Here is a 21,075-nt window from a genome sequence, read left to right as displayed (position 1 = left end):
ACATATTATTCTCATATCTTTCGGTATTTATTTGAGTTTTTTTATTTCTCATTGTTATTTCTTTTATTTATTTGTGTTTTTAGATATTTTGTTGTTTTTTTTAAGTTTTTAAAAATGTGTTTTTAAGGCTTGTGCTTTACTCCTCTCTTCATATTTTAGTGGAACCCTTCTCTACGTCCCATCGTTTTTCACAACATGGTTTACATCATTGTTTCGGTGAAGATGGTGTCAATTGATCGATGTTTATATGGTTATTCTGTGGGAAAAGTAATTTTGTTGTGATCATCTTATATAGTGTTCTATGTCTGAATCATTATTAGTATGGTTATTTGGGAGAGTGCTTATTCTCTTAGTCATTGTTTTAGGATCACTAGTCGAATGGAACGTGTTTAGCTTTCAGGTAGACTAATTTGAAGTTTTTGATGGATAGCGTAAAAGGTGCGCTTTTGCCTTGAGGCGCGTTAATGAAGCGCAAGTGCCTGTGAGGCAATAGGCTCTTGATTTTTGAAAGAAGAGAGAGGCCCGATTGTTTAGGGCTCTCGATTTTTGAAAGAAGAGAGAGGCTCGATTGTTTAGGGCTCTCTCCCTCTGCCGAAAGGAAGAAGAAAAACCCTCTCGTGTTCTTTCAAGAAGAAGAGGAAGAAGGCCCTCTCTCTCTCTCTTCCGAAAGGAAGGAGGAGGAAGCCGGAGGTCTCTCTCTCGCCTCTGTCGAAAGGAAGAAGAAGAAGGAGGGTCCATTCGATACATACCCCTCTCTCTTCTTCGTCTCTTCTTCTTCTTATTTTCTTCTCCTCCTCCTCCTTCTTATTCTTCCTCTGTTGATCTTCTTCTCCTTCCTTCTGCAGATCTTCTTCTCCTCAGGTTAAAAAAACAAGAGAGGCCCGATTGTTTAGGTCTCTCTCTTTTCTTCTTCCGTTCTTCTCCTTCTTCCTCTGCCCAACTTCTTCTTCTTCTGTTTTTTCTTCCCCTTCTTATTGTTCTTCTGATATTCTTTTTCTTCTTCCCTCCTACTTCCTTTTCTTCTTCTCCCCCTTCTTTCCTCCTCGTTTTTCTTCTTCCCTTCCTCTGTTCTTCTTGAACAATCGGGCCTGTTAATCAGAAAATTACTTTGTTCTTGTTAATTAATTAATTAATTATATATTGATTTAGTAATTCATTGATTTGTTGCTTATTTATTAGCTGCATGCTATTTGTATTATATAATTGTGTTTGCTAAGTATAACTATGTGTGGTGTATAGCATTATGTTGTCCTTTATACAAATATGTAGAGTGGTTCCTGCTAGTTATTGTGATTTTTGGTCTTGTTCCTTGGTTAAATAATCACATCTTCTTTGCTGGATCAGTTAAATTATTGCATTGTAGTCATTTCTTTGAATTAGTTTTATAATTTAGTTTAGATTGTCCACTTAATATATAATTATATATTATTAGTACATAAATGATGCTTTATTTTATTTTTTTATTTGGTCAAATTTTTAATATTTTTTGTGAATCTTACGCCTCGCTTCATGAGTGGGTCTTACGCCTCAACACTATTCACAACATTGATAAAATCATAAGGCTGAAGGTAAATTTGGACTCTTGATTATGCATTAAGATTGGAAATCAGTCAGATTTAATAAATGGGACAACCTAACTGTGAAAAATTTAAAATCTATTATATATATATATATATATATATATATATATATATATATATATATATATAGAGAGAGAGAGAGAGAGAGAGAGAGAGAGAGAGAGGAACCTACTAAATGGGCATAGTGCTAAATGAAACATGCTATTAGATTTTTGGTGCTTTTCAAAATTTTGACTGTACAGATGTGATCTATATGCTTGTTTTTATAGAATTCACTTCTTAGAGCATTTGACTCCGATCCATGAATAGGGTTTTTTAAGGTTTCAAAAATGAATAGCCTACAATTTTTCATAAATTTTCGAGCCTCCAAATACCATTTTTTTCCATCCAAAATGCTTAATCCAAATCAAAATTTCTAGTAAATCAATCATGCTGAACACATCTATGGGGTTGCAATTTTGAAAAAAACAATGGAAATCCAATTGCATGTTTCATTTAGCATTGTGCTCATTTAGCATGTTCCCATCTCTCTCTCTCTCTCTCTCTCTCTCTCTCTCTCTCTATATATATATATATATATATATATATATATATATATATATATATATATATATATGAAATTCATCCAAACACTATTTTCCAGAATATTTAAAAAATTGAAAAGTAGAAAATCCAGAAAAGTGAATTTCTGAATTTTGCATCCAAACATGCCCTTAAGGTCACCACTTTGTGCAATTGAAAGCAGAATCAATCCAATTGGAACTTTTTTTTGAATTCATTGTAGGGATGTATGCAAAAAAAGAGAATAGTGTTGCTCTTAAATAATGCCTAAGAATGTCTGCACCTCATATTTTGTAGATTATGTGTTCCATTTATAATGAAAAATTTGCATGAAAAATTCTTGATTCCTTGGAATTAGCTTTCAATTCCACATGTCGAACACTGATAGAGTAGTTATGGGAAGGTTGTTTCTTATGTAGGTAAAGTTGCAGCCAAGAAAAATTGAAAAAGAATATCTTATCTGGTTGTGAATTCAAGGAGATAGATCTTGTCTTTTATTGAATGAATCTTCATTTTCTTTATGCATTACAAGCGTTTTGTCATGGAATCTCAAGCATTTCATGTTTGAGTTCTCAGGTGCACTAGGGACCCTTTGCAGTTTTGACCTGTATGCTTTGTTTCTTGCTTCACTTGTTAAATATATTACATCATTTTTTCTGAAAGTTAATATTTGCTTCTTGCTTTCACTCAATAAAAATATTGCATTTGTAGTTTTTCTAAGAATCAATAGTTGCTTCAGTTTTTTTTCTTTTTTAATTTGTTCATTTCTGTAAGTGCATGGATGTGTTATTACAATGCATTAGATTTGGTTCTTCATTTGATTTAGCTCTGGTTTTGAGTCTTCTTGACGTTATGATGTATTGTTCTCATTTGTTTTGCCAGGAAATGGGTAAACTTGGGAAGAAAGCACAAAAATTTGCTCGTAAGAATCTTCAATCTGTGCTCAAGAAAAAGCGGAAACAGAATGCTTTCAGGAATTCTTTCAGGACAAGAAGGGCTTTTAGTAAGGCTCATAAATCCAAAATCCCCCCTTCATGTCGTCTTTAAGCTATTCAAGGTTGAATGAATTTGCTCTTTTGGTTTTTATTCATGATACTTTCTCTCATCTCTCATCATGGATGTTAAAACTACTGATATACAAGATAACCATGACTAGCTTTGGTGAATCACACACTCAATTTAATTTTGCCTTCCAAATAAGAGAACTAAGTCACCCATTTGATTATTCAATATCTAGTACTTTTCTCACTGCATGTATTCCATGATCAACCGGAGAAATCTTATGAGGTTTTTGAATCAGTAATTACCTTTTCTAATGAAAGAAAATTTGATTAGGATCTTTAATATGGTTGAATAGGTTTAACACAAGAAATTTTCTATTGCAAAGCTCTGAGCTAGTTGGGATATGGTGGGTCAAGCTGCTTACAAGTAGCTCAGGTCTGGCAGTTAAAAGCTTCATTAAATTTTGGATGGCAAACTGAAAGTAACAAATGTTACCAGTTTGAATATTTGCCAACAATTTCAGATAAAATAGTGGAACATTTCCCTCTTTCATCTTGGAGCAAAGAAACTTCAGATCCTTGAGCTTTGCTGGGAGCGTGTAAAAACATAGGTGTTTATTCTTGGACCAATAGGATAAAGCCTATGTCACAGGGATTCGGCTAGAAGGGTGCCGCACTCGCGTCGACGCGACTCGACGCGGGTGCGGCACCGGGTGCGGTCAACCCGACCCTGGGTGTGTTGACCGCACCCAGAGTCATTTGTGTCCAATTTTTTTATTAAATAAAAAAATGTGTCCAATTTTTTTATTAAAAAAAAATTGGTCGGGGAGAGCCCCCGCCCCCCCCCCCCCCCTTTCTGCAAGGGCAAAAACTCTGAATCAAGCTCCACAACTCATCCGCTCGACCCCTCCCCTGCACAAAGAGGGCGCAGGGAGGGGGCTCGACCCCTTCCCTGCACAAATTATATATATATATATATATATATATATATATATATATATATTTATATTTATATTTATATTTTTTTTTTGCCGCACCCCTGCACCCAAGTTTTTTGAAAGTGCTGCACCCGCACCCGCACCCATGTGACATAGGATAAAGCCAACATAAAAAAACTTGGTACCAGGAAACTCTTGGTGAGGAAAAATGTCATGATAAATTAAATTTTTTATTTTTTGGAAAAACTCTAGGAAATATTAGCATGTGTAAAAAGTTAGAAATATGGGCAATATATATAAAAAAATTAAAAATGATTTATTATGTTGATATCATGATAAGACCATTATTGGAAATATTGTGACTTTTTATAGTATAGCAGATTTTGTAAACGCTGCCATGTTTACAAAATATTGCCAATATTTGTAACTATGATAAAAGTTAAAACCAATTAAGACTATAAAAATATATAAAAACATAAAGAAAGACATAAATTTTTTAAAAAATGCCTTTATTGGATTAATTGATTTTTTTGTGGACCAAGCCCTATGGATATGATCCATATGGTTTGTTCAGTCAAAAGCAAGTTTTAGATCATCCGATCAATTATATAGGTAGATCTTTTAAGGGTTTCAAATTTTATGGTTCACAATGTATTGAAATTTTAAAATTGAAAAATTCATGCTTGTATGTCCAAACCAGAGTTATCAGATATGCCATTGGGCATGGGGAAGCGTGTTTTGTAAGCGTGAAACATGGTGCTTCTGAAACGTGCTGGGAAGTGCCAAAAAAAATTAGGGAGTGGGAAGCGCGCTTCCCAATTTAGGGGAAGCTCATTTTCCCTTATTTTTTCATTTTTTTGTGTTTTTATTTTTCTTTTTTTTTGCTTCTCTCTCACTTCCTAGGTCGCTTTCGGTTTGCTTCCTAGTTTTCTTCCAAGACGATTCCTGATTCGCTCCTAAGTCGTCCTGCTTTTCCCACTTCCTAAAATTTTGAAAATGCCTCGCTTCTCGCTTTTGCTTCTCGAATTGCTTCCTCGACTAGCAACTCTGGTCCAAACCACTCATGATCTTTTCAAAATATTGCTGATATTTGTTACTATGCATAAAACCAGTGTTTAATTTTGCATTGTAAATTTGAATGCTTTGAAGTTTGCGATTTTCAAGTGGGAGCAATCTAAAGGCCGTTTGGATATTAAACCATCTAAAGAATGGTGAAGTTTTTTGGCCGATTGATCAATGCGGGCAATGATAACAGTGTATGACATGAACAAGTATAGTCTGCCTCAAAGTGACTCCATTGTCTCTGCTCTTTAGGTATTCTGGACAAAATCCCTTTCTGGATGATATCACACCTCATTGATATCCTTTTAGCCCACGGGTTATGGTTGCTTGAAGTTGAAGATTAGCAGCAACTTGATTAAGGTTTATGTGTCTTTTTCATGCCCCCCCTGATGTAATCTTTCTACCTCCTTTTCAGTCTTCATGACTGGCTCAGGCCCTCAATGGGAAGCCAAGCAGAGAGTGCCTTGAGGATTGATACCATACATTGAATGAGCTTACATATAACGTCTTTAGTAGTTCATTAGATGTTTAAACATTTATATTATTATTTTAGTAGCTACAAATATTTTTTCCAGAAAATAAATGATAATTCCGTAAGTGTCATGTTGCATGAGGCCAACAATATTTTTGCTAATCTAACTGCCTGCGCTATTGCCTTCTTTTTGTAGTGTTTATAGGCAGTTGCTTCATAAGACATCGTTTATTAGGAACTTATCTCTACATCTAAGTTGCCCTGCTTGGTTTGTGTTTGCGCTTCTGTTCACTGAGTGGATTGTGTAACAAAATGTTTCCAAGTTTGTATAGTTTTTAACTAGACTTTTTGTTTATTTGCAAGCATTGATTAGGCTACCACATTTAATCTCTATGGTTGGTTCTGTTATTGCAGGAGATAAAGGTGTTGTATATGTGAACCATCCAATCTCCTCAGATGCACAACCTGTAGAAGAGTAAGAAAATGCCACTATTTATTTTCTTTGCTATCACTTGCTTTAGATTATTTTTCTGACATCAACTTGCTTTAAATTGTTAGACATGCCAATATTGAATGTTAATTCCCATCAAAATTTACATCTCTTGTAAGATTGTTTTTCTGTGTTTTTCTTGTTTGGTTCCGCCTTTGCAGTTACTTTTCTTTATATTAGGATAAAACTGTACACTTCTACTGCTTAATACATGATGTAAGATTGAAGTTTGCCAAGAATCAAAGTGGCACCTGTGCAATTTGCCTTTTCTTGTGCAGCCGATAGTTGACAAACTCGTGACTTGGATCCGGATTGCCTGACCCTTGACTTGTGAGTCAGCAGGTTGACTCGGTAATTTGGATGAGTTAGGACATGATTTTTTTAGTGTTAAGATATGGAAAAAATCAAACTCCAAACTGAATAATCACTAAATTTAGTACATGACATCAATGACTAAGCTATATAAGTATTCAACTATACATAATTGTTGATATTATGATTTAAAAATAGATGATTCTTTGTAAAAATTATCCTTTTATAAGCATTATGCACTAAAACCATGAAATGCATGACAAAAGACACATAAGTGGCATGCGGATAGGTGGTCCTGAATCGGTGACCCAGTTGGGATCCGATCCGGGTTGACTCGGGCGATTCTCGAGTCAGCTCTCTGGGTTTGCCAACTATGGTGCAGCCACTGCATTTTATATGTAATATATTTGTCTATTTATGATGGATTCTAGTTGGCTGCTTTTTCTGTTTGTTGTCAATAGCATCCAATTAGCCTCATTTTATATACATTTGAAAACTGTCTTAAGCTCCTCTTTGAAAGGAGACAAACTAAAACTTTTATAACATTTATTCTTTTGCTTCTGTTGTTTGTGGCTTCTTGTTCATTTTTGTCGTGTAGCGGTTGTATTCTTGTGTTTTCTCTGTGCTATTGTGTAACTTGGGTATATTAATTTATTACCTTCTGTTTATATTTTCAAAATAAAATCTGCCATTAAATGGTAAATGGCATATATTGATAATCTGTGTTCTCCCACACTTTTATTGAAAAATTCTTGGCAAAATGAATAATTTTTTAAAAATTTATAAACTGAAGTTAAAAATATGTAAAAAAATTACTCAAATGCCAAAAGCAATAAATATGTCTCATCCATTGTTTTAAAAATGAAAAAGAAATGAAAGATGGGAGAGTCCAGAGGCCGAAATAAATACTTTCTTGCTTAGGATTAAGTTACATTCAGTATTTATTGCCATTAATTAGTTAGGAGAAAAAGATTGAGAGAGATGTGAATGATAAAATAGGATTATCAGCCAAAGTTTTTTAAAATCATTTATGAAACATAAATTATGATATTTTAATTTTAAATTATCACAACATTTTGAAAAATATCGTGATATTTTAAATGTTAGAACTGATGAAAAGATATCATAATATTTTTTTAAAATATTACCTTCTTCCATTGCCTTAGTTTTCTTTTACTGCAAAATTCAATTTTATGTTTTTATGAAAAACAGCTGCATTACTTGAGTTTTATCCTTACATACTTGTAATCACCATTGATAGCTGCTAACTTTTGTTTAGTTGCAAACTATGTTGTCAAAAGTGATACGTGGTTACCTAGTCAACTGGTACTGCCTACCCTACTTGTGTTCGCCTAATCCTCCCAGAGCCAATCTCTAGTTAGATAGCACAGAGTAGGATGACATTGTTTTTTATTTTTGAGGTCTTAAATTAATCCTATGCACTTAATTCCTATATGCTGTTTTTTGTGCTTATTTTCTTTATTACTTGAGAAAAATGATTGCTTGGGCCTTGTTAGGGACTGTTGCAATCGGATTGATGTCAACATATATTCTTGTTAAAACCCACACACATACATGTGCACACATGCATACACAAAATTTGCGAGTCTCTATTACAACTCAATGTTTCCAGAAGAGATGTTCTTGTAAGAGTAAATATTTAGTGCTATGCTGCTATTATGCATTTTAGATCATACTAGGATCAGCATAGAGAATCTAGTACAAGACTAATGTGTGTTGCCAATTTGCCCTTATCTTCCCTTTTTAAAAATTTTCACAAGGTCTATTATGTTCAATGATAAAATGATTCTAGGGGTGCGCTTCTTAAGAGCCTTAGGAGGTCATTGTTAACATAATTCCTGCTTGCATGAGTAATTCAAACCATTTTCTTCTTCCTAGGTGTTGATTAAATGACATAATCGATGCCGATATTCTTTTTAGAATAATTTCTAGTGTATCAGTTGAAATTTTGTGTTGATTCTAGTGGAGTGGGTATTATTCTTGATCGTAAAGATACCGATGCTCGACTTTGGAGAGCATCACACAATTTCACTTTCGCCCACTGATTAATTGTCAAGCATTTCACAATTTACTAAGTTCTTTCCTCATTCATGTATGTTATTCAAGAGCTTCATTGTTTCCATTGGTTAATTGTTAAATGCAATTGAGTTCCAAATAGTCTGAGTCATATATTGCAAGTTTATATGACATGATTATTCATAAGGTAGTGATGCCTTTTCAGTTTCCAGAAAGTAGCGAAATTTTTTTACTGAGATTCTAGCTAGATTATGGGCGTAATATCTTTTAATGTATTATGGAATTATCTGTGCGCATACATTTTGATGATGCATAAATATCACATTTTATTAATACATTTTCACTGCATAAATGCATCATCTATAGGTTTAAAGCATACACTTAGGTGCATAATGATGTTAGGGAGCTCTGGTTCGAATTTCATCAAAATCGGAGTTAATTTAAAGAAATTATGACATTTACAGTGTAACGGGTCAAATATCGGATCCGATTTGAGAGATTTGGATCCGGATGCCCATTTGGACTTTGAATCTGGACCAAATTACATGGATTTAACCCAGCTCCAGCCCACTTAAGTTTTGTAAAAACATTTTCTAAAAACCCCCTGCAGAAAGAGGCGCCCAACAAATATTTTTATTTTAATCCTGTTTTTGTAAAGTAGCCAAAAGAAGCCAAATCGTCAAAATGAAGAGGGGACGCCCATTCCACCTTGTCTTTGTCTTGGTTTTCGTGCCCTAGGGGCACGAATCTAGCTCCAGCCCCTTCTCAACCCTCACCTCCTTCCATCTCCATTGAAGACATGGCGAAAAGCTTGAGATCCAAGCCTTCTACCTTGTCTCCCTTTCAAATCTTTTCATTTCTTTAGCTTCCATGTTGGCTAATCTCCATGTGTGCTATGTTTTGCAGGTGCAGCAGAGGTGGGAAACACTTTTCTCGGGTGGAAGTGCGAAACACTCCAACGAGAAGGGCCGACTCTACCTCCATCCGGTCTTCTACGCCCCCCGATCGAGAATCGGTTCACATTTCATCTTCGGTGGATTTCCAACGTGTTGCAGCTGTAGGACATGGTACCATGGCGTATTTCCAGCATCAACGAGGTCCCGAACGGTGCAAAGCCAAGCAAAGTCCGCTCTTCTTCATCCCCCCACTCTTCGGATCGCCCAAAAGGTAGGTCTTCTCACCCATTGCTTCTAGTTAAAACCTATCATGTGCGTGTGTAATGTGCTGCATTTTTCTGTATTTTTGTCAGCCTTAGTATAGCTTTTGTTCGTGCAAAGGCCAGCACGTAGGATGTTTAGGTGTTTAAGTCATTTACTTTTAGGTTTTTCAATCCAACGTTGGGAGTTCTTATGTCTTTTTGGGTATGTGTGTGTGATTGAAAGGAGGTTTCTGCATGTCTGCGCTTTTCAGTTGTTCTAAGTCTAATGATTCTTGTTTTGTTCTAGTTTAGTACCTTAGGACAAGTTTCTAGATGATTTCATGTTTCGTGTATTTTTAGATTTTGCTAAAATTGTCTAGTCGAGTGTAGTTTTTCCGGTTTTTAGGTAGGACGTCCAGCAGTTTGTCATTTGTTTTTGCTTGCTATTTTAATTTTAGTTTGTCAATCATTGTTAGGTTTTTATTAGATTTTTAATCATGTAGAAGTTTAGTTTATGAATTTCGGTTTTGTTCATAGTTTAGTCGATTTGTAGGGCTTTGTTAGAAGTCATTTTCTGTTTTGATTTAAGTTCCAGCATGTTAGTTATTTAGTCTATGTATTTTTAGTTTAATTAGATTGTTATCATCGTGTATTGGCTTAGTTTAATTTAGATTTGCCATTATCGTGTCTTAGTGATAGAATTGATGTAGTTTTATTAGTTTTGTTTCGTAGAGTCATGTAATAATTTGTTTAATTCATAGTTTATGTAATTTCGGTATATCCTAGATTGTAAGGTTTGATTCATATAGATTAAGAGTATTTAGAGGTTGTGTAGTATAGATTTAGATAATTCCATTTTATTCATGTGATATTTGCTTTAGCTAGGTCGAGTTTTAGTGTAGTCGTCTTCTCCAATTGTAGGGTGTCGGCCATTAGAGGTCCAGCAAGGTTGCATAATTCGTGATTTTCATGGTAGTTAATTTAGCATTAATTTAGTATGTTCATTTTGGTGTAGGATTTAAGTTGATAGATCTTCTCAATTCGTATTTCCCATTCATGTCCTTTGAATTATTTTAGTATAGTTACTTTAGTTAGGTTAACTTTAGTTTAGAGTAAGTAATTATTTAATAATGTAAATTGTAGATAAGGGCAATGTGGTCTTTAAAGTTGGAAGACGTTTTTGGTAGAAGATCCACTCCTCCAAATTCGTGAATTGCAATTAAGGAAGCTCTATTTCCCAGCTAAATGATTTAAATGATTTATCCTTTTTCAATGTGGAAATCCTTTCAACTTCCCTAGACCTTCTAAGCATATTTACACGATTTTGGGAAAGGGTTGATATTTATTCTCATTTAAGCCAACCAAAATCGGGTATTGTGTTTTGGGAAATGTTTTCAAAAAGAGATTTAATGCTTTATATGACAGCCCTTTGGAATTCCAAAAGTTTTTCTAAAAATGGCTACACGTTTTGGGGAAGTTTTGAAATTCCAAATGCTCATTTAAGCCAACCCAAAAACGCGTGTAGAGATTTTGGGAAAGAAGTTCAAAGGGGATTTAATGTTTTAATGAAGCAATAAAAAAACGTGTGGAGGTTAAGCTGGACGGTTTTTGAAAGTAAGAGTTTTCCTAATGTATTTAAAGCATGGATGGGAGAGGAAGTCTCTTCCCAAAAATCGTGAATTTTAATTAGGGAAAGTTATATTAAATTGTGTCCAGCCCATTTGAATAGGAGTTACCTTTGGAAAAGATGGAAATTTATTTGGAACTTCAAAAGATTTTCCAAATTCGTGAACTGCTTTTATTGAAATTCCTATTCCCTAGCCAAGTCATAAATGGCTCCTCATTATCAAAGTTGGAAACCCTTTGGAATTCCAAAGGTCCTTCCAAAAGCATTTACACGATTTTTGGGGAAGTTTTGAAATTCCAATTGCTCATTTAAAGCCACCCACAAAAATCGTGAGTGATGCTTTGGGAAGGATTCCTAAAAAGAGAACTAATGTTTTGAGTGAACCAAGGAAAAACGGATTTCAAAAGGGCTGGACGGTTTTTGAAGATGAGCCTTCCCTAAGTTCAATTAAGGCAAGAAGAGGAGGAGTTGTCATCTACCAAAATCGTGGTTTCTTAATTATAGCCCTATTTAGTATTGTCTTAGTTAGGAGTTAGCATTAATTAGGTGTTAATGAATTAATTTAGGTAGTAATATATTAGCTTTGCTAAAATCGTGTAGTCTATGTTAATTAACTATATTAAGTTGTCTTACTTTTAGTCTAAATAGTATTTAGTAGTTTTCATTAACTAGGATAAATTAGAGTAATTAGTATTTATTATTATTAGCTTTAAATTGTAGAGGTCGTGTAGGTCCAGTTAGGTAACTAGTTAACTTTAGTTAGAAACTAACCTAGTCAACTAACCTAGATAGTCAATTAACCCCTAACCTTAGGTAGTTAATCATAGTTAGTTAATTAACCCAACTGACCCTTAGTTAAACCCTATCCTAACCCTAGGTATTAACCCTACTTAGTTAAACCTAACCCTAGTTAGATTAAACCTTAGTTAGTTAACTTATTTAACCCTAGTCGATCCCTACTAACTATAGTTAGTCATTAATCTTAGTCAACCTAACCCTAGTTAGTTATCCTAACCGACCCTTACTAGCCCTATCATTAGTTAACTAACCCTATCCTTAGGTAGTTAGTTTAACCATAGTTAAACCCTAGTTAACCTTAGTTAGGAACTAACCTACCCCCAAGCTATTAGCTTTAGTTAAAACCCTAACCTGAATTTAGTTAACTAGTTAGCCCTAGTTTAACCCATGTACTAACCCTAGTTTAGTTAAACCATAGTTAAATCTAGTTAACCTAAACCGCCCCAAGCCAAATGCCTTAGTCGACCTTACCTTAGTCAAACCTCTAGTTAGTCTTAACCGCCACCTACTAACACTATCCGACCCTATACAATCCAAGCTAAACCCTAGTTGAAGCCGTAGTCAATCTTAGTTAGTTATCTTAACCGAGTCCTAGCCTTAGTTAAATCCTATTAACCCTAATCAACCCTTGTAAACCCTAGTCAACCTTAGTTAATGTATCCTAACCATAGTTAAAATTCTAACCCCCTTAGTTAGAACCCAAATGCCTTAGTCGACCAACCCTAGATACCTAATCCCAACCATGTCCTAGACCCTTAGTTAGAAACTACCTTAACCGACCCTAGTTAATTACTTACTAACCGTAGGTAGTTAGTACCATTAGTTAGTGTTTAACATAATTAGAACTAACTTTAGTCAAGTTTAATTAGTAACTAGTTTTAATTAGCTTAACCGTAGGTTAGTAATTGCTTTATTAGGTTAGAATTAACATTAGATTAATTAGTTCATTAGGTAATCATGTTAGTTAGATTATGTTAGATTTAGTTAGATTTGTCATTTAGGTTAGATAGTTAGAGTTTAATTTAGTTAGTAAGTAATTTTAGCTAGTTAGACTAACCGTAAGTTAGAATCAATATTAGAATAGATAGTTAATTTAGTTAGTGATATTAGATGTTATAAATTAGGTTTAATTAGAGTTTATATTTATTTAGGTATCTTATTTAGAGTATTCGTGAGTTTAGGTTAGGTTATTGCTCAGAATTTATAACTTAGTTTAATTGTTATTGTTTGCTGTAGTTTAACAGTAGGATAGGTTCAGTTAGGACTGTTTTTGTACGTAGTTCAATGTCCAAATGTCAAATATGGATTCAAAGGGATGAATAGTGCACTGAACCAAAACCCTAATTTTTACCCGATCGTGCACTAGTTATTTCATGTGGTTTTTTCGAGAGTTTCCTAAAAATTATTTTTCTATTCTTTACATTGGTGTGTTAACTGTTTGCAGACCAAATTTCAGCTCGATCCAAGTTGATTTGGTCTGGTTTTTAAGCGTATTATGAAAACAGCTTTTTCTGATTTTGAAATTTCGGGTCCTGCGATTTCTCAAATTATCCTGATTTTGAAACGCTTCGTTCTGGAGATCCAGAACGTATTTTTCACTTCTGTAAAGTGTGTCAGATTCTTGGATCTGTCTGTTACAGAATAAAAGTGATTTGACTAATTTTGTAATTTGTTTGACCCCTCAAACAGTCGTTTTGCAAAAAGCTGTCAGAATCCATTTTTGCCTTCTTTAGGGACAAAACAGTCTTTTAAGTAATTGTTTAATTTCGGGTAGTTTTACTGTTTTCTAGTTGTGTAATCAGTAAATTAACAGTATTTAGAGTAATTAGAGTTATTTAGCTTAGTTAGTTCACTTAGTTAGTATAATTTTAGTTTTAGATATTCACATTAACTGTAGTTTAATTTAGAAATAGTATAGAATTAGTTGTAGATGTAATTTAGATTAATTCTTGATTTAGTTACTGATTTTGTGTTTTTCTTGTGTAGGTTGTTGAGTTAGAACAGGTTCACAGGTGTAATTCAATTATAATGTGCAACTGCACTTGATGTGAAAAGACAGAAATGCCCCTGGAGACCTGCTGAAGACTTAGCTGCCTATTGTAGTTTATTTTCATAGTTAGAATGTTATTTAATGTATTTGTACTCATTGACATAGTTGTAAACTTTTTATGTTAATAAAGTGTTATTTTAGAATTAATTCAGGATTATCCCGTTCCCTGTGGATTCGACCCGTACTCGCCACTTCGGTGGAAAGTCGGTTTTTATATCTTTGGTTGACGATTTTCCCATGTTTTTATTGAAAAATAATGTTTAAAAATATCAACTCCAAAAGTGCAACCACATTTGTTCCATTTTGTATAGTTGTCTTAAGGTGAGGCAATTAATTAACGATTTAACTTGAAATGCAAGTGTTTATGTTCATATATAGTTATGCTCATCATTGTTGTCAAATATCCTGAAGGTATTGTAAATCAGGCGCTCGACGACATATTTGCAGATACTTTTGGTAATGATGTTGACAATGATTCAGTTATAGATTCAGATTCGAAAAGTGATGGTCTTCTTTCTGAGGTAATGTCATGCTCTTCTAAAAATCCGGCCTCATCTTTTCCTAATTCCTTATTTATTTATGAAAGAGTTCTGAATTCTGATATTGGTTTCAGGATTTGAATGGTTCTCATCTTGTTAAAGATGGAAGTGATGATAATTCAGGTTGGAACATAATTACAACAGTGAAATTTGGTGTTTGAAATATCCTAAATTTTTGTTTTAGCAAAATCGCAAGAGGATATTTTTCAATATAATTGCTGTTGCTGTAGATGAAAGTTACCATACTGCTCTATCTGAGCAGAACAAGACAATTCAGGTGGAACTCGTGAAGTAGAAAAGTAAGTTAGATCGGCTGAAGAAAAAGGTAAGAACGACCTTGTACTTAATTAAGACCTTGAAATGACCATAGATATGAAGCTCAACATGATGGTATGTCTAACTAATATAAACATGTAGGGTTTGTTTTAAAAAATTTCTCTCCTATTTTGAAGACAAAAAAATTGATGGCTCACATTCATCATTGTAGTGCACTTAGTTTTACCCAAAATGAACTAATGCTAGGGATGTCAATCGATCACGTTTGAGTCAGGTATCTGAAAAGTACAAATCTGATTAGTTGAATCGGTATAGCAAATGAATCTGATTAATAATCAGATTCACATGCAGTTTTCAGATTTTCATTTGAATATGGATCCAAGGGTAATCCAACCCAATTCCTTATAAAATATATCTGATTAGCTAACTGAGTACAGGTTCAATATTGCCTTTTCCATCCAACTCTAAATTTGATTAAGCTAGATCCAGATAGGTCAGATTCACTAAGACCTAGATCTCAACTGAATATTTCCAGTTTACTGCCCTGGCTAATGCTCAGAAAGATTTTCATGTTATGACCCTCGAAATGTTGTATTTTTAAGTATGAAGAGCATATTTAAAGCAATAGAAGTGCTTTTTGTTTTTTATTTTTGCTTTTGTGTTTGCTCATAAAAAGAAAACAAGTGCATCTTTTGTGATATAGACAACTCTTCATACTTCTTTCAGTACGACATTATTTCTGGATGCTTGAAATATTAATAAGGTTATGTTTGCTTCATTGTTTCACCAGGACCCAAATTTTGGTGAGTTTCTGGAAAAGCATAGTTTGGAGCTTCAAGCTGCAAACAATGAAGAAAAAGTAAGACGTCCATCACTTTCCAGTTTCCACATGGCCATCATTGTACTGGCTTTCGACATTCTATTATCATTTTATCATTGGTAGGACTCCTATTGATATTAAAAAATTATGATGCCATAAATGGTTGTCTTCTTAGGTTGTATGTCATGTCGGTAGTCATGTTATCAAGCCTACTCTTCTCTGTTCTTTTTTCCTTCACCCTTTTTCTTTTGTTTTTTTTTCTGGTGTGTGTCTATTCCAGATTGGTGTGCTCAAATCAGGCCAGATTTGGGTCCAACTAACCAATCCTGATTGATTCCATAGATTATCCATACCAGTGGGAATCAATTTTAGAGTCAAGTTGAGTCAGATTAGTATAAAGTGGCAAGTGTCTGGTTGGACCAATCCATTGATTAGATCACCCAATTTTAACGTTCTTCTCATCATTTTTTGATAACTTTGCAGTGAATTTAGGTGGTTTTGTTCTTAGTTGTCATAGGCGCTAGGCGGAGCCTAGGCGGTGAGCCCCTAAAAAGCCTAGGCAGTACCCCAAATAAAAAAACAAAAAAAAATATATACAAATATGTAAACAAACTACTAAAATTAATAACAAATATGTATACAACATAAAATCAAACAACAATAAGCAATAGACAAAACAAAATATGTCGTCAAACACTATAAGCTAATTATATTAAATAACCTGCTCAATACATTGTCCAACACAAAACATTTAACAACACAATACATTTAACTAAACATAGAATTCTGAAACATATGTCTATATATAAAAGTCATCTTCATTCTTCAGTATCAAACTTCATTTCAATGATTTCCTTCATTTATTGCATCTTTTAGTGGCTTGAGATGATGATGGCAGATCATCTTCATACAATTTTTGTCCCACAAATGTTGCAGGTACTTGTGCCTTTCTCTCATCATCTTTTTTAAGACTAGTAAGAAGCTCAACACAAATATCAGAAGGAATGCTATGTTTACATAATTTCACAGTGGAGTTAATATGTCCCACAACATGATATTTAAATCTATACAATCCTTCATGCATTATAAAATCACAAAAATTACACTTCACTATTTTTTTGGCATCTCTAAGTCAACAGTGTACAATATTTCAATGCAGGTTTCTTTGAGAGGCATCCTCCAAGACCTCTACCCTCCATCGACTTACTAGAACACGAATTAATAAATCTAATCACTACAAAGATGTAAAATAATGTAACTGATAACCATGTTAAAAAATGAAACAAAGAACAATGGAATAAATAAACCATGCAACTGATAACCAATGCCAAAAATTAAAACATAACCAATTAATCACCAAATAAAAATATAAGCATACAGACATTTAACAAATCTACACACATAACATAATTAACTTTAACTGTATTTAAGTATAAAATAGTAAAAAAAACCCAATAAGTTTATAATAACAACTTAAATTTAATCCTTAGATGAACTTGAAAGTCTATCATCATCTTCATTGATATATTGCTCTTCTTCTTCCACCCTCACCACCTTCTTTCCTTTGTCAAACATTTTCTTTCTTAGGACATTAGTTACACGTATTTTTACCCCCACCCTATGCCTTAACGCTCTGGATGCCTTATCAACAAGATCTCATGTAAGTGATGTGTCATTTTCAAAGATTATCATTGACTTCTCTTAAGACAATGGGGTCGAGATCTCCTTTTTTTCATTCTCTCCTCATACCTTTGTTTCAATTTATGATTATATTGCACAAAAAACAAACCATTCAACTTTTTGTGCAAAAGTCAGTTTCTTTTCTTTGTATGAATCTATAAAAACATATATAAAGTTAAAATATATACAAACTGACAAATATTATTTAGTAATTAGTAGTAAATAATATTTTACTGCTTCAAAAGTACTTCAATCACGTTCACAACTGAATGTAATGCATGCGAGACCTAAGACTTGAACAACAAAGGTCTGGAGCTAGAGACAACCAATGGCAAAAGAAATCCACCAATCTACTATAAAAAAATCAAATTACATATAATTAAAGTATATGTTGAAACTTGGTTTGAGAAAAGATAGAAAAGTACCTTCACGATTAGCCCTAATCACCCTTAAGTAGTGATTAGGGTCAATAAAGAAAATTACACTAGAGACCATTGAAAGTTAAAATATAAACAAGACCACCCAATAAACCCCTCACGATAATAACTCTCAACACTCCCCCTCAAGCTGGAGCATAGATATCAATCATGCTCAGCTTGTTACAACACTTTGAGAATTCTGTGATAGGAAGGGGTTTGGTAAAAACATCTACTACTTGATCTTATGAAGAAACATGAAAAGTTGATATATTTCCCACTTGAACCATATCCCGAATATAATGACAATCTATCTCAATATGCTTAGTCCTCTCATGAAACACATCATCTTATTAGGCAGAGAAACCTTTATGCTCAATCCGGTAAGCATAGATTTTATCCAAATCATTTCAGCAGCAGTTTGTGCCATGACCCTATATTCTGACTCAACACTTGATCTTGCTACTACAGCTTGTTTCTTGCTTCTCCCTGAAACTAAGTTGCCACCAACAAAAACACAGAACCCTGTAGTAGACTTCCTATCATCAACCGACCCTGCATAATCAGCATTAGTATACACAACCACATCAAGATTTGCCTCTTTTGTAAACAATAGACCTTTTCCTGGAGATGTCTTCAGGTATTTAAGAACCATCATAGCTGCCTCCCAATGAACTTTTCTTGGTTTATCCATGAATTGACTCAATTTTCCAACAACAAATGATATGTCAGGCCTAGTTACAGTAACATAGAGAAGTTTACCAATGAGAGTCCTATAGGACTTACTATCAACTGCCTCAGATTGCTCGTCATACAAGAACAATTTAGGATTCATGGGAATAGTGGCTGGTTTTGCACCAAGCATCTCTGTCTCCTGTAAAAGATCAAGCACATATTTACTCTGAGAAAGAACCATACCTTCTCTATTTCTTGCTACTTCGATTCCCAACAAGTACTTGAGAGGACCCAGATCCTTTGTAATAAAGTATTTCTGCAGATATGCCTTGGTGCTTGAAATCTCTTGCTCATTATCTCCAATTAAAATTATATCAACATAAACAACCATAGTCACAAAACCCTTAGAGCTATTCTTTATGAACAAAGAATGATTTGATGGTGACCTCTGGAAACCAAATTTAGACATCACCTCAAACAATTTGTGAAACCATGCACGCGGGCTTTGCTTTAGGCCATATATTGCCTTTTTTAGTTTGCACACTTTGCCACACTCTCACTGTCGTTCGAAGTCAGGCGGTTGTTGCATGTAGACCGTCTCAGATAGATCCCCATACAGAAAAGCATTCTTCACATCAAGCTGAGTCATACTCCACCCATGATGAACAACCACAGAAGTAACTAAGCGTATAGTGCCCATTCTGGCTACGGGAGAGAAAGTCTCAAAGAAGTCCACCCCATATGTTTGGGTGTAGCCTTTGGCGACTAGACGAGCTTTGTGTCTCTCCAGAGTGCCATCAAAATGATATTTAATAGTGTACACCCACTTACAACCAACAATGTCTGCATCAGAAGGAGGATCGACAAGCTCCCAAGTCCCTTGAGAAATCAAGGCGTCCATTTTTTCTTGCATTGCTTGTTTCCATTGAGGATCTAATAAAGCCTGTTGATGATTGATAGGACTGGAGATGGCAGATAAAGCAGATAGAAAGTTTTGCATGCTCTTTCCAATTTTGTCTGTGGACACAAACTTTGAAATTGGGTGCAGAGTACACTAACGCATGCCTTTCCTCAGGGCTATGGGAAAATCATTTTTAATCTCAGGATCTGCTCTACGATTACCATGATAAGCAATAGAATCATCTACATAATCAGAATCACTGACTGCAGGAGAAGAAGACGATGAAGGGCCACGAGAGGAGGCTTGACGACGAGTATACACCAGTGGAGGATCATGGAACCGAGTTGAAGAGGGATCAGAACATAATGAAGGAAATAAAGGAACTGACTTCAAAGGAATGGGAGGAATGTGTAAGGGAAATGATGTGGACATATCAGGATTCACACGAGACGCGCACGGCGAGAAGTAAGGAATGGTCTCAAAGAATGTGACATCCGCACTGATATACTCTTTACGAGCAATGGGGTCAAGACATTTGTACCCTTTTTGGTTTTTTGGATACCCAAGGAAGACACACTTAATAGCCTGTGCAGCTAGTTTGTCCCTAGTAGGTCCAAGTTTTTGCACAAAACAAACACAACTAAATACCTTAGGAGAAACTTTGAACAAAGAACAATCAGGATAAAGTTGTCTGATAGGAATTTGGTCATTAAGAGCAGTAGAAGTCATTCTGTTAATAAGGTAACAAGAAGTAAGAAGGGCATCTCCCCAAAAAGAAGCTGGCATGTTTGTTTGAATTATAAGGGTTCGAGTTACTTTCAAAAGGTGTCGGTGTTTTCTTTCAGCTACCCCATTTTGCTGGGACGTATGGGCACATGAAAATTGAGGGCAAATCCCATTATCCCGATAAAATTGTAATAGTTTGCTAGATTTGAATTCAAGGGCATTATCAATGCGAACAATTTTAACAATGGAACCAAATTGAGTATTTATTTCAAGAATAAAAGATTGGAGAATACGCAAGACTTCAGATCTCTCCTTTATTAAAAAGACCCAAGACACTCAAGAGTAGTCATCAACAATGACAAGGTAATACTTGGACTGAAACCTATTAGGAACCCGACTCGGCCCCCAAACATCAACATGAATTAGATCAAAAGGACTTTGACTAGTACAACTCTGACTTAAAGAAAAAGAACTACGATGATGCTTGCCCAACTGACATGCTTCACACTGAAAGGACGCTGTAGGAGAGACCTGTGGAATGACTCTTTGAAGCTTGGAAAGAGAAGGATGACCCAATTTCAGATGCCATTGGTAGGAATTAAAACTCGATTCCACACACGAAGTTGCTACTCCAACAGGTTGTGTAAGATATAAACACCTCCCTCATCATGGCCTCCACCAATCTTCTTCCCAGACAGCAAATCCTGAAATACACAAGAAACCGGGTCAAATATAACTCGACAATTTTGTTCTTTTGTAAGCTGGCTTACGGATAATAAATTCTTAGGAAACTATGGAGCATGGAGAACATATTGAATCCGTAATGTAGGGGTAAAATGCACATCTCCTTGCCCCACCATTGGGGATAATCTACCATCTGCCAATTTAACATGACGACGGAAAGATGTATGAACCAGTGTAGAGAAACTATGTGAATCTCCACAAAAGTGTTGAGAGGCGCCAAAATCAATAATCC

The sequence above is a fragment of the Nuphar pumila genome, chromosome 11 (assembly GCF_984573655.1).
Source record: "Nuphar pumila chromosome 11, dmNupPumi1.hap1.1, whole genome shotgun sequence".
Lineage (NCBI taxonomy): Eukaryota > Viridiplantae > Streptophyta > Magnoliopsida > Nymphaeales > Nymphaeaceae > Nuphar > Nuphar pumila.
The sequence above is the reverse complement of the archived record's forward strand: the minus strand, read 5'-3'. Positions refer to the sequence as shown.